Consider the following 15727-nt stretch of genomic DNA (forward strand, 5'->3'; position numbering starts at 1 on the left):
GACTGGGCATTGGTGTGTGGCATGACGTTCCCTAGACTGGGCATTGGTGTGGGGCATGACGTTCCCTAGACTGGGCATTGGTGTATGGCATGACGTTCCCTCATAGGCCACCTGGGCTGTGGCAGCCGGGGCCCTCCTGGGCACTGACTCCGGCGGTGGCGGTGATCTCCTGACCAGTGACGATACTTGTGCCCTCCTGGGCAATGCCTATGGCGGCGGTCTCCTGACCAGTGACGATACTTGTGTCCTCCTGGGCACTGACTCTGGCGGTGGCGGCGGTCTCCTGACCAGTGACGATACTTGGGCCCTCCTGGGCACTGACTCTGGTGGTGGCGGCGGTCTCCTGACCAGTGACGATACTTGGGCCCTCCTGGGCACTGACTCTGGCGGTGGCGGCGGTCTCCTGACCAGTGACGATACTTGTGCCCTCCTGGGCAATGCCTATGGCGGTGGTCTCCAGACCAGTGACGATACTTGTGTCCTCCTGGGCACTGACTCTGGCGGTGGCGGCGGTCTCCTGACCAGTGACGATACTTGGGCCCTCCTGGGCACTGACTCTGGCGGTGGTCTCCGGACCAGTGACGACGGTGCTGGCGGTGGCGTCTCGTCCGCCGTGAATGATGCCGCCCTTCTCCGCCGTGATACTCACAACAGGCTGGGCAGACTTCCTCTGGCCCTTCCCCACCTTTGATGGCATCAAAGCTGGCTCTCCAATCCCCTTGGGACCCCTGTGAATTGTTTTCCCTCCAGGAGTCTTCACACGGTCCCGTCGTCCACTTTCCAATTTCAGAGCCTTTACAGGGGGTGGGCTGCCAGTCCCTTGGCTCTGGGTCATACTGCCTGCCCTGGTGGCCGGTGCACTCTACACACCTTGAACAGGCACCAGGGGTATTGGAGGCTTTTTGGCTGAGGCGCTACGACGGGACTGATGAATTGGAGGGGGGGTGGGGGCAAAAAGGTCAACTTTACACAGGGACAGTTTCTGACGAACACTGGGATGGGTAGTTGGAGGGGGCCTGGGAGTGGAGGAAGAGGAGGTGGTTGTAGGAGGTGTCACTTTAGGTGTTTTGGGTGCAGGTGCAGGTACTGGAGGCTGTCGTGAGGTGGATGGATGTTGGGTGTGTGGGTGCCCGCGTTTTTGTGTACTTTGGGAGGGGGCGTCACAGACACAGTGGGAGAGGACACAGGGGATGTGTAAATGGCAGTGGGGGTGGTGAGTGCAGGTGAGCGGGAAGTGGTGCTGGGTGCTCTGGTGTGACTCCTGGTGCTTGTAGATGTAGTGCATGCAGGTGTGTGTGTAGATGAGACTGGGAGGGAGGAGGGAGAAGAGGAGGAGGGGGACACAGTGGAGGCAGTGGATGTTGCTGTGTCTGTATGTGGGTGAGGCTTGCGTGAGTGCCTGTGGGTTGTGTGGTGCCTATGTTTGCTTGAGCTACTTGTGTATGTTGACTTGTGTGCATGCTGGTCTGTAGGTGTGCTTGGGATAGGCTGGGGTACAGGGGATTGGGTCTGGGTGGAGGAGGTTGGAGGGGGAGGCTAGACACAGGGACAATGGCTGCCATCAGTGCTGAGGCCAGAGATTGCAGGGTTCGCTGAAGGACAGCCTGACCAGAATGAATGCCCTCCAGGAATGCATTATCGTGTTGCAACTCTCTTTCTACACCCTGGATGGCATTCACAATGGTAGACTGCCCAACAGTGAGTGACCTGAGGAGGTCAATGGCCTCCTCACTGAGGGCAGCAGGGGTGACTGGGGCAGGGCCTGAGGTGCCTGGGGCGAAGGTGATGCCCACCCTCCTGGGTGAGCGGGCACGGGGCGAACGCTGAGGGGCTCTGGGAGGGCGGTGCTGGTAGGGGAGGTGGCGGCTGTACCTGTAGAAGTGGGGCGCACAGATGGTGCCGCCACCACAAGGGAGCTCCCATCGGAGGATGAGTCCGTGTTGCTGGTTGGTGATCCGCTGGCCGACGTGAAGCTCCCCTCGCCCTCCGTCCCACTGGTGCATTCTGAGTCCGTTGTGTGGCCCTCCATGGCCATGTGGGATGCAGCTCCCTCGTGCTCCGGTGCCACTGTACCTCCGCCTGATGATGCTGATGCACAAAAGAACAGGGAGAGCACAAAAAGGGGGGGGAGACAGAAGAACAGGTTGAGTGCATGGCATACCGCTACCGTTGGCGGACAAGACAGACACAGCAGCCCCCTGCACTACGCCGTGCTCCTGGACTCTGCATATGCTATTCCTGGGATATGGCCTACATGGCTATGGTGGACATCTGCACACATCGATGCCACAGGGGCATATATACCTGTACTTGGTACTCTACTGCGGTGGTGTAGAGTGCCACATGGGCTGCATTACAGAGGGGCCTAGTCTACGTTTTTCTGGCTGGCCTAGGTACACCCACAGGCCTCCTCCCCCACCCAGACCCCTCTACTGCGCGCAAAGTCCGCAGAATGAGGTTGTACTCACCCCCTTGTGTCTGCTGTGATGCCCTCATGCGCCCATCCAACTCAGGGTAGGCCACAGCCAGGATCCGGAACATCAGGGGGGTCATGGTGTGACGGGCACCCCTCCCACGTTGGGAGGCCATCCCCAGCTGAGCCTCCACCGTCTTCTTGCTGCAGCGGCGAATGTCCTCCCATCTTTTCCGGCAGTGGGTGCCCCGTCTCTGGTGGGCCCCCAGGGTCCAGACGTCCTTGGCGATGGCACGCCAAATGTCCCTCTTCTGGTGGGTGCTGACCTACATGACATACACAAGGGAAGACGAAAAGTCATTACCAACTGCACAGTCGATGTGAGTGGCCCTCTCCCTACTCTAGCCATGGGGCCCATTCATTCACATGCATTAATGTTCTTAGAACTCTGCCCCCTTCCCTCTTACAACCAGCCCTCTCCACCCAGGCCTAGCCCATACAACGTGCTCCCTGTGTACTAACCTGTTGGTCTGGAGGACTGTGGAGCAGCGTGTACTGGGGGAGGACCCCGTCTACCAGTTTCTCCAACTCCTGAGCAGTGAAGGCAGGGGCCCTTTTCCCAGACGCAGCAGCCATCGTCGCTTACAGACCGAGGTCACAGCAGCACTTGCAGTGTAGGTCCTCTCCTGTCGAAGGTCAGGTATCTAGTGATTGAACAGATAGAAAATGGCGGTGACGCCAGCGGCGGTGCGTATCATCACCGCTGGGGCACCTGTTCATTGGCTCCTGGGACCCATAGGGTCCTATGTTAACCAATGCAGCATTGCGCCGCGGTCTACGACCGCCTACCGTGACGGTGTGCAACGCCAACGCAGTTACCCCACAATCCCATTGTCCCAGTTTAGAGGTCAGGCAGCCGCCATTTCAGGGGCCCACATGGCTTCATTTACTTCTGCGTCACACATAGCTAGGCCTACACTCAACACACATACAGGAAGGGTTTTGTGTTTGGTGTAGTCTTCTGTGTAACTGTGGGTACATACCTGGTGGAAAATTGACTTTATTGTCGCTGTTGTCCTTCGTAGGCGCCGTCAGTTGGGACATGTGAGAAGATGCCGCAATCCTCCGGTGTACCGACCGCTGGTGGACCTGTTGACAATGGAAGAGCGACATGTAATCGTCACCTACAGGTTTGACCGTGCCACAATCCAGGAACTATGTACACAGTTGGAGCCAGACCTGATGTCACCAATCCGCCATCCCAGTGGAATCCCCCCTGACGTGCAGGTGCTATCAGTGCTCCATTTCCTTGCTAGTAGGTCTTTTCAGACAACTGTGGCCACGGCATCAGGGATGTCCCAGCCTATGTTTTCCAACGTGTTGTCCAGAGTGTTGTCTGCCCTGCTGAAACACGTAAGGAGATACATCATTTTCCCTGAGGTTGAAGATTTGCCTACAGTGAAAGGTGACTTCTATGCCCTTGGACATATCCCCAACGTCATAGGTGCCATTGATGGGACCCATGTAGCTCTGGTCCCCCCCCCACAGGAGTGAACAGGTGTACAGGAACAGGAAGAGTTATCATTCCATGAATGTACAGATGGTTTGTTTGGCAGACCAGTACATCTCCCAGGTTAATGCTATGTTCCCTGGCTCAGTGCATGACGCCTACATCCTGCGGAATAGCAGCATCCCTGATAGGATGGGTCAACTCCAGTGGCACCGTGTATGGCTATTAGGGGACTCTGGTTATCCCAACCTTTCCTGGCTATTGACCCCAGTGAGGAATCCCAGGACTAGGGCAGAGGAACGCTACAATGAGGCCCATGGGCGGACTAGGAGGGTGATCGAGCGGACCTTCGGCCTCCTGAAGGCCAGGTTCAGGTGCCTCCATAGGACAGGTGGTTCCCTATTCTACTCACCGAAGAAGGTGTGCCAGATCATCATAGCCTGCTGATGCTTCATAATTTGGCTTTGCGACGCTAGGTGCCTTTTCTGCAGGAGGAAGGTCCAGATGACGGTGTTGTGGCAGCTGTGGAGCCTGTGGAGCCTGTGGACAGTGATGAGGAGGAAGCTGAGGAAGAAGACAACGACAACAGGGAGTCAGTCATACAGCAATATTTCCAGTGACACACAGGTGAGAACATTTTCATTTTTACCATTACATTCACTGTCACACGTCTTCCTCTATCCTGTGTGTAATTTTTTGGGATTATTTGGTAATTAAGTTGTTTCTTTACATTACGGTTTCACAGGTGTGGTTACCAACGTGTGTCATCTACTTGCATCCTTCAAGGACTTTTGATGTGTGACATTGGTATGTTGCCTTTACATCTCACAACGCATTTTGACACTGTCATAGATATTACATTTTAACAAATCATAGACTGGCTCCAGATTGTTTTGTGTTTCAAGGGTGTTTATTGAAGTGCTCAGAAATGGGAGGGGGTTGTAAAATGAGGATGGGTGATGGCGGAGGAATGTCCATGGCAGAGTCCAGTCTATTAGTCTCACAGGTGCATTGGCCATCTGGGCATAGGAAGTGGAGCAGGGGCAGTTCAAGTATGGACAGGGTTTCAAAGTGGGACAGTGGGGGGACAATCAGGGTGGTCTCATTTCCTGGCGGGGGTCTTGCCATCTTGCTCTGTCCTGTTCCTGGCTCTCAGGGACCGCTTGCGTGGTGGTTGTCCATCTGCAGGGGGTGGGGTGCTGGTGTGGTGGTCCTGTGGCGGGGCGTCCTGTCCACTAGCGCTGGCGGAGGTGGTGGGCAGTTCATCGTCCTGGCTAGTGTCAGGGGCCCCTTGGAGTGCCCCGGTGTCCCTCAGGGTCTGCTGTATGTCCTTCAGCACCCCTACGATGGTGCCCAAGGTGGAGCTGATGGTCCTGAGCTCCTCCCTGAACCCCAAATACTGGTCCTCCTGCAGGCGCTGGGTCTCCTGAAACTTGACCAGGACCGTCGCCATCGTCTCCTGGGAGTGGTGGTATGCTCCCATGATGGAGGTGAGGGCCTCGTGGAGAGTGGGTTCCCTTGGCCTGTCCGCCCCCTGTCGCACAGCAGCCCTCCCAGTTCCCCTGTGTTCCTGTGCCTCCGTCCCCTGGACCGTGTGCCTACTGCCACTGCCCCCAGGTCCATGTTGTTGTTGGGGTGGTGGGTTATCCTGGGTTCCCTGTAGTGGTGGACACACCGCTGATTGACCTGTCCTGGGTACGGAGGTATGGGCCCGCTGGGTGGGTGCAGTGCTGGTGTTACCAGAGGGTGGTATGTCAGTGTTGGGCTGTGCCTGTGCAAGGGGAACCGACTGTCCCGAGGCCCAGGATGGTCCAGGCTGGTCATCAGGCTCCAGTAGGGCAGAGCTGCTATCTTCACTGTGGGCCTCTTCTGGGGGTGGAGTTGTGCTGTCTGGACCCTCTGGTGTGGTGATGGTCCTTCGTATTCCTGCAGGGGCATAAGAGCATGATTATTGCATGTGTGTGTGTGATTGTGTGCAATGGGTGAGTGTCTGTGTACTCCAGTGCCAGCATTCCTGTGTGGGGGCTTGTGTGATGATGGTTAGGGGGTTGTTCTGGGTATGTGCAGTGGGCATGCTTAGCTGATAGGTGTCCATGCTTAGTTGTGTCATGCAGGGCTTGGTGTTGGGATGTGTAGTTTGTGTTATGAATACATTAGTGAGGATTTGGGGTGATAGGGGAGGGTGTGAGGGTGGGGGGTGTGATAGCATGCAGGTAGGGTGGGGGATATGATAGTTAAAATTTGACTTACCAGTGTCCCATCCTCCACCGACTCCTCCGAGGTCCTCTGGATGCATGATGGTCAAGACTTGCTCCTCCCATGTTGTTAGTTGTGGGGGAGGAGGTGGGGGTCCGCCGCCAGTCCGCTGAACCGCTATGTTGTGCCTGGAGACCGTTGAATGCACCTTCCCCCGTAGGTCGTTCCACCTCTTCCTGATGTCCTCCCGATTTCTTGGATGCTGTCCCACAGCGTTGACCCTGTCAACTATTCTGCGCCATAGCTCCATCTTCCTGGCTATGGATGTGTGCTGCACCTGTGAGCCAAATAGCTGTGGCTCTAGCCGGACAATTTCCTCCACCATGACCCGGAGCTCCTCCTCGGAAAAGCGGGGGTGTCTTTGGCATGACATGGGGTGGTGTGTGTGATGTGTGGGGCGGTGTGCGTGTTGATGTGTGTGGTGCTGTGTAGTGGTGTGTGGTGTTTTGTGCGTGGATGTTGTGTGGGTGATGGTGTTGTGTGCCTCTGTGTGGTGAGGTTGTCTATGCTGTGCAGTCTCTCTGGCCTTCGTCTGTGAATTGTGGTCGTAGGGGTTTGTGGGTAATGTGGGTGTGTGTTTTATATAGTGTTGGGTGTGTAGGAGTGGTGTGTGTATGTGTATCAGGTGTGTGTATTTGGAATTGTCCAATGTGGCGGTGTTTTGGAGATGTGTGTGTATATTGAGCGCGGCGGTGTGTACCGCCAATGGAATACCGCGGTTGAAAGACCGCCGCGTGGATTCGTGGGTCGTAATAGCATGGGCGTGTTTCTGTTGCCGTGGAGGTGGAGGATTTGTTTTCGCCAGTTTATCACTGATCTTTGGTGTGGCGGAGTTGTTTGGGTGTCTGAATTTCGGCAGATTCCGAGATGTGTGTCATAATAGCTGTGGCGGAATTCCGCGGTTGCGGCGGTGTATTGGTGGTCTTCTGCACGGCGGTAAGCGCCTTTTACCGCCAATGTTGTAATGACCACCTAGATCAGTTACCAAATGGAAATTTATTTCACCATATCTTGCTAAAAGTCAAGGAAATACAATAAATGCTGACAAGACAGACACAGCAGAAGAAACAAAGCTTTTTTCAACTAGACAACACTATGAACTCAATGCATCAAATCTAGGCACTTTTCCTCTGTGGCTTATTTAGAGTGATACATTAAAGGAGTTTTACCATCATGCTCTTTGTGAAGTGCCTAGATAATAGTACAGCAAATAAGAAGGCTTAGAGCTTTACATGAATGGCCAGTGGCAGCTTATACTTTTAGCAGGGAGGGAGCAGACGGGACACAAACGCACACATAAACACTAATTCACACCCATGCATTTACACAAGTGTGCGCGCGCACACACACACACATCCATTCACAAAATTAGCTTTCAAATATTCATGCATGCACCAAATATTAAAAATAAAATCAGACTTATCTGAACAGATCTGTCTCAGACGCCTCAGGAGGGTTGAGACTGCTGCCTTCTCTCATTGGCTGACCTAAGGGCAGCCAATGAGGGAAGGCAGCAGTCCCTCACTTGTCAGAAAGTGAGAGTGGGTCATTGAGACTGCTGACTCCACCCTACTCTGTGATGAGGTGTCAGTGGTTGACAGTCACCCCTGGGCACATCAGGGCTTAGAACCCAGGCGCCGCTGAAGCACCCAGGTCTGAGGAAATCTGTGGAGCCCCCCCTTGTGACAAAGGGGAGGGTCTTGAGGTGCATTGCCAGACCGAAGAGGTCACATCAACAGGAGCTGTGACTTCCAGCAAAGTTCAGCTCAAGCAGACAGGGGCTTGCTCATTTATCGCACGTCTAGCTCCTAGCTGCCTGACCTGAAAACAAAGAGTGTCTATCAGGCTGACCTTTGCTCAGCCTGACAGACACTTTTGTTTTTGGGCCAAATTTGAGGGGAGTGGCCTCTTCGCCCCTTAGGATGGGCCGCAGCTGTTAATGGTAATGTTTCACAGCACTCTGATGCCATAACATTTGCAAGTCAGTGCTAAGCATATTCTTTTAACATAATACAACACAGGAAAGCATTGCCTTGTGGAAGCGGGACTAGGGCGAAGGTAAAGAAATTTCCAGCTGGGCACAGAAATCTCACACCACCCTTGTAGCAAGGTGGCAGAATTATGTGGTATGACTGGGGAGTCTTACCATGTAATACTAGCACATTACCCAAAGTGGACCTTGGATTTACACTAGTAAACCTTAGCTCAGTCCTGGTAGTATGGCAAAGATTAGTCAGGCTACTTAGAGGAACATGTGTAAATCATTTCACAATACCAACATGAACGATAAGTAAATGAAATGACTTAAAAGAAATCAAACACCAATTTAAAAAAATAAAGCTTATTTTTATATACATTTATACACCAAAACAAACGTTTTATCTTACATATAACTGGAGTTATGAAATTTAGAAGCTTTGGAAAATACTTTATTTCTTGCAGTCAAATGATTACCATTGAAATCAATGGGGAAAACCAAAGTGTGCACTCGAACACTTGAAGGGTGAGTTCCGGGTAGCACACCCAGACTCAAGGTTCTGCGGGCCCTAGACCAAGAGTCAATTGTCAGTTTCTTATTACCTTGCCCACGGAGTCTGGGTGCAGAGGTGCTTTGACTGTCCTTGGTGCTAACGGGGTCCGCGGTTGTTGGCAAGTTGCACCACTTGACAAACAGGTACTTGGAGGTGGACACACGCTCTACCCTTTGGATGTAGAGGTCTTTGGGGGGCCAGGAGCAGGAATCAACAGTTGGAACTTTGCCACCATGTCCAGTGGCTCCGGGTGCAGAAGTGGCTTCTAGCTGACAATCATGGGAGCTGTTGGCGCCAAAGCTGCTTTGGTGCTCCTCTCGAGGTCACTCTCTTCAGAGTGCAGAACCACAGGAGAGGGGTCTTTGCCAATTTGGGTATCTATGCTGGGAGGCTGCTCTGGAGTTGGTGATGTCCGAGTAGCTGTCAGTTTCTGGAGTGGCGACAGACAAGCCAACGTTACTCCTGCAAGTTGTAGGGATTGGTTCCAGCCGTCAAAGGAGTCTTTCTTGGTTTCTTGGTGTCCACAGGGGTCCCTCTTGCTGAGACCAATAGGTTTTCACCACAGGCACACGGTCACTCAGTTCCAGTGGTGGTCTCCTTTGGTGACTTCTGTGCCCTCTCTTCGTGCTGCGCCTAGAGTCCAGGTCCTGTTGTCGGTGACAACATCGTCTTTGTGCCTCTTCTTCTTTGTAAGAACTGAGGATCTGTGTCAGGGAAGCCCCTTAAATCCTAGTTTAGGGGGTGTTAAAGGTATGGGGGATAGTTGCCAATGGGCTACTGGTCCCTGCGGATAGTCTGCCCCTGCAGTGACAACTTCCTGTGAAATGGTCTCACTTTCTACCCAGAACCCACTATTCCTAATGGTTACCAAGATGGCAGAACCCTTTCTTGCCCACACTAAAGGTGTGGCTAGCCCTTTAGAGGTGTACACCTCCTGCATAGCTAATTTTGCTGTCTGTGGGGCTGAACAGGGTGGGAAGGGTTTTGTCCTCCACCAGGGGGGATGAGTAATTATATATAAAGAGCAGGGAAAGCCTTTGAGGCTCACAACTTTGATCACCTTTCACACTAGCAGAGGGAGGTGGAGTGACCTACTGCCTGCCCAAGCCCATTGCCTCTGTCCTGGGGAAGTTTAGCACAACCAGCAGAAGGGAAGACTCTTGTCTGTGGTGGCAGAGGCTTGAGAAAGCAAGCCCACCAAAACAGCAGAGAGCTTGAAAAGTTGGTGGGCACCCTCTAAGGGTGCCACCAGGGCACATGCTTGTTAATCCTGAGCATCGTGCTCAGGGTTAAAAAGCAAGGTGTTTGATACCAAACACAGGGGGGAACTGGCCAGGCCATCAAGAAGCTGGACATCTGTAAAGTGCCCAAGTGCCAGTCCACATTATCCTATGTACCACTGGTTACTCGTGACAGTATTGAATGCCAGGACAGGTCATAGGTGTTCATGCACATATGTACTCACTCATAGAACAGTGCACCCTGCCTCCTGGGCTATAGGAGGCCTGCTTTAAGGGTAACTGACTTGCCTATGGGCAGTTAAGGGGACTCTGCCTGCACTTGGCGTGGGCTGCTCATTCATGCTGACCTGGCACCTCTGCAGTCTCACTTTTACTGGAGTCACACAGTGTGGCACAATTAGCTCAGTGCTGCAGCACGTTTCAACAACTTACATTGTAAACAAAGGTGCCTTCTCACATGCCTATCTGTCCAGATTATCATTAAACTGTGTATCACTTGACAAAGAGGCACCCTGCCAGCCGCTGCATCAGTCTTATTCAGTCTCACCATTCAGCACCATGGTTGAATCGTCGCATGCCCATCCCTCCCACCCTTCACCCGGCATAGGTGAGAATGGTGTAGGAAGGAAAGGAGTCTCACTTGTTTCAGGCAGCATACCAGCGAGAATACAACACAGTAACTGTGCCTGCCTTTAGTGCAAGCCTTATTGCATTTTAGGAGCCTACGCACTCCTGACAATGAAGTGCGCAGAAGTTAAAGTGGAGTTGCACGGCCGCACCCGTGTGCACCTTAAGGGGAGCATAGCCTTGGAGAACAGGCCTTGATTATGTACAGGACTTGTCTCTGGTGGATCACAGAGAAGGCCTTGATTATCTAGAGGGTGTATCTCAGGTACCTCAGAGAGCAGGTCTTGATTATCTAGAGGTCATTTCTCAGGTGCCACAGAGAGCGGGCCTTGATTATCTGGAGGTCACATCCCAGGTATCCCGGCAAGCGGGCCTTGATTATATAAAGGGTATATCTCAAGTACAAAGAAAGCAGGCCTTGATTATCTATATAGCATATCTCAGCTACCGTAGTGAGCCAGCCTTGATTATCTAGAGGGGATATGTGAGATGCCTCAGAGAGTGGGCGTTGATTATATAGAGGGCATGTCTCAGGTGCCTCAGAGAGCAGGCCATGATTAACTCAAAGACATATCTGAGATACCTCTGAGAGCAGCGGGCTTGATTATCTAAAGGGCACGTGTCAGGTACCTCGGATAACGGTCCTTGACTATCTGAGGGTCACATATCAGGTACTTTACAGAGTAGGGCTTGGTTACCTAAAGGGCACATCTCAGGTACCTCGGAGAGTGGCCCTTGATTATATAAAGGCATATCTCAGGTACAAAGATAGGGGCCCTGATTACCTGAAGGGCTTGTCTCAAATAGAGTGGGCCTTGATTATCTGGAGGGCATACATGAGACAACTCATAGAGAGTGGGCCTTAATTATCTAAAGGACATGTCTCAGGTACCTAAGACAGCAGGCCTGGTTATCTAAAGGGAATCTCTCAAGTAACTCAGACAGCAAGCCTTGATTTTCTAAAAGGCATGTCTCAGGAACCTCAGAGAGTTGGCCTTGATTATCTAAATGGCATGTCTCAGGTACCTTACAGAGCAAGCCTTGCTAAAAACAGTAATGTCTTGAAAATATTGGGCAGCCTGAGGCCTCAGAATGGGTGGTTAAGACCCAAAGAAAAAAAGCTTCAGTTCATATACCTGCTGTAAAAGCACAAAAGGCAAGAGCTACATGCCATGATGATGCACGCAAAAGTGGCTGTGACAGGACTAGTGCCTCGGGCACTACAGATGGGCAGGAAAAAGGCCCAGATGTTTCCATTTGAATTGAAACTGATGAGGCTTCTGAGCAGGGGGGAAATGTTTATTATTGTTTTATTTTGAAAGGGACGGGGCCATGGTGATGATGAGCACTGAGGGGAGTGCACAGAGCACTCCCCTCAGTGCGCATGTATGTTTGACCAGCCTTCTCGGGCCGGCTAAACACACATGTGCACAAGTGCTCTCTCCAACCAAGCCAAGGCACCCTAGCCAATCATAACGCTGTTTTGAGCAGCATCATGACTGGCAGCAGGGCAGGTTGGGTGCCTGGAGTGGGGCGAAGAGCGACAGTAAGATTCAGGTACTTTTTTTTTTTTTTTAATTGCCCCACCCGCCACTTTTCCCATTCACCAGCTGCGACTGCTTCTGAGCCTGAGATTGATCTTTCTTATTCCTCTAATTTTGACTCAGATAATGAGGTTATTGAGGTCATCCAAAAGGGAACATCAGAAGAGGCATCTTAAGGCCTTGGGAACCAAAATAGGCATTGTCAACCTCCTGGGGGATGACATGCTTGATCCCATTCTCCTTAAGCATCCTCTAGCCCCTGAATGGGCTCCATCTCAGCATGTTGCTGATTATATTACCTTCTGGCTCAGGAGGGAAATCCCCAAGGAAGTCAGATCTTGTTTAATACCTGAAATTTCTGAGTGCCCCTGCCCTTCACTCCCTGATATCTGATGGGGTCAGCTATTCCCGAGTCATTGAGGGGCTCACTATTGATACCTAAATACAAAAAGGGGCCCAGGTCAGTTCCCAGTTCCTGGGAATTATAGGTTAATCGTGCTCCTGGACACAGAAGGAAATTGCTTCACCAGTATCTTACACACGGATCTTCAAGCCTGGGCCGAAAGTATAAATATAATTCCACCGAGCCAGATGGGCTTTCAAAAGGGAAGCCATATTGAGGATAATCTTTTTTGCCTAGCACACCTGAGTGAGTTAACTATAGCCACGAACGGTAAAGCCTATATGCAGGCGTTATTGCTTTTCAAACTGCCTTCGAAGGCGTCTCAAGATCAAGGCTTTTGGCAAAAACTGAAGGCCTGGGCAATTCTAACCAACTTATTGAATGCTATTATTGCTCTACATACGGATACATGGGTAAAAGGTAAGGTCAGCGCCAGATGGTCCACTACAGTCAAAATCAGGACTGACAAGGGCCTAAAACAAGGATGCATTTTGGCACCGTTGTTATTCAGTCTGTACCTGGTGGACCTGCCAATTCATCTAGAGAGGGTGAGGGCATTCCCCCCAAAAATGGCAGGCACCAGAATACAATCTCTACAGTATGCAGACAGCACAGTGCTCCTGGACCAGACACCAATTGGGCTTCAGTGACTTCTCAATACTCTTGCAACTTATTGCCAAGAAAACAGCTTAAAAATAAATGTCACTAAAACAACGGTTATGGTAATTTCACTTAAATTGAAGAAGCATGGGGCATGGTTTATTGAGGGGAGCCCCATAGAAGTAGAGGAAGCCTACAAGTATCTGGGGGTCTGGCTGAACCACAGGGGCTGCACTTTATTGCATATTCAGGCCCACAAGCAGCTGCAAATTCATTTGAGTGTGCCTTCCGCAAGCTTCGAAAGTCATTGACATACCCCTATTTAAGTTCCCTACTAAAATTAAATTACTTCCAACTTTAATACATAGTGCAATCATATACAGACAGAAAATTGCAAATTGGTTGGACAGGACACAATCAGTCTGTTACTGCAGAGTATTTTCCCTACCAAACTGTACAGCTCATGCTCAAATCCTCCAAGAGTTTGGCCTGACGTCACTGCATTGGGCTCTGAAAGCCAAATTCTTAATATATTGTGCTAATGCCAAACAAGCAAAAGAAGGTACATTAAAAAATATAATTTGGGAACTAATAAAAAAAACACAATCCAATTGGCATAAGAATTTCAGCCAAGCACTGGACACTCTCGAGGCTGGGGCGATCTGGGCAAGTGGACTCCCAGGACCAATGATCTATAGATTATTGAACAAGTAGGCAAAGTTAATCTTGAGGGAGCAGGACTACGAGACAATTAAGAAACTTGCCCATTGTAGCTGGGCAGCCACCCTCTTTGAGTCAGTGATCGCACCTATCTACCTCTCCTTGCCGTTTAATGTGGCTCTTAAACAGGAACTAGTGAGAGCACGCCTGGGGCTTATCCCAGTATGGATACGGTCGGAGATATTTTGAAGTCCAGGACAGGAAGTGCAGATTTTATACAGGGGGCAGGAGGAATCTTCAATCCACACCCTGTGTATATGTGAGAAGTTGCTGTCACTTAGAGTATTTGGCTTCCATCAATATGGCGCGCACTACATATCCGCAGCTGCAGTGCCGCCATGGAAGCATGCCTGAAAGGTGAGTTCTCACAGTTGGTGGCAAGATTTATAATGTTCCTGAGAGCAGTCTGGGCACTCCCAACAAATCCATCAGAAATTATGTCACTGGACCTTGATTAGCATCTTGCAGATATTGGGGATCCCAGAGGGGCACTGAGCCTGTCCTGAGACCAGCCCGTATTTTAGTAATTTGTGTTTTAATATTCTTGCTTTTTAATTGCCAATTATTTATATAAAATTATTCATTTTTTAACGTTGAAATATAAATGAATATCAACAAGTTATAATTATTGGAATGATTTTAAATAATTGTGCAATAAAGTATCTATCTATCTATCTAACTATCCCTGATAAAGTTACAAAAACGAGAATTGGATCCTAAGGTGATGGCTTTCATTATCAAAAACAGCAAGGATCCCAAAAAAGATCTAAACAAAGGCCTAAAATCTTGCCAGGACCAGCTTTTGGACCTCATTGCCCCCGTGACTAAATTGTGCGAGATGGCTGAAGAGACTTATCTCCACGAGACTCCAGTTGGCCTCAACGAATTGCGCCAGTGTGCCCAAAGAGCTGTCTGTTTTTTAGGGAATGTGAATACTGCTCTCTCTAACGAGAGAAGAAAAAGCAGCCTTCTCAGGATCGATCCCAAATTAATAGATCTAGCAAGTATGGAAGGAGGCCCTTCTGTGCAAGGTCTTCTCTTCGGAGATGAAATGAACATAACCTGGTAGTAGTGGTATTAATGGGCGCACATCCTCCAAGTCACTAGGCGTGAATAACATAAACAAGTAAAAAGAGCAATATACACTGTTAGATAACGTGGTGCTGAACAGTAATTTATGCCCAACTACAAATAGGCATATTAGTGCGACACGCAGGTCACATTGTACATACTGATTACAAGAAAACCGCAGCACTCTTAGGCAGTCCACAATGTAATAACAATCAAGGAAAGTCCATGGAAAACTTGAACGGCTAGAGCCTTTCAGAGATGGCTTCATTAATGACATGGCCAAATAAGTAAGAGTCTTTAGCTCCATTCAAAAGTCTCAAAGAGACATTACATTTTTTTTTCAAGATAGGGTTTTTGGCAGGGCAGGGAGAACAAGGGGTCGGTTCCTCAGCCAAGGTCAAGATTTATCCAGACCCATCTTGGAACATGCCAACAGGTTCGCCCAGACAGGTTTTGGGTCCCACCAAAGCTTTGACCCACAGAGACAAAGTAGCAATTACAGGCTTGGCAGAGGAGATCAGAAGCAGGAGGCTTTTTCCACAGGTAAGAGTCTCTAGAGACCTTTTACATACCCCTACAAAGGTGGGAGGCAGATTGGCCCACTTAGTGTGAATTGGAAACCAGTGACACAGGATCCATGGGCTTTGGAAACCATCCAGGGTTACAATTAGAGTTTGTAGACCTCCTAGTTCAGGTGAGGATGCCTCAAGAGATAAGATTCTCAGAACAAGACTCAAAATTGGTCATGATGGAAGTAGACAATTTACTGGCCAAAGGAGCTATTTGGGAGACCGCAAACACAGGTTTTGGT

Source organism: Pleurodeles waltl, chromosome 3_1, assembly GCF_031143425.1.
Source record: "Pleurodeles waltl isolate 20211129_DDA chromosome 3_1, aPleWal1.hap1.20221129, whole genome shotgun sequence".
Lineage (NCBI taxonomy): Eukaryota > Metazoa > Chordata > Amphibia > Caudata > Salamandridae > Pleurodeles > Pleurodeles waltl.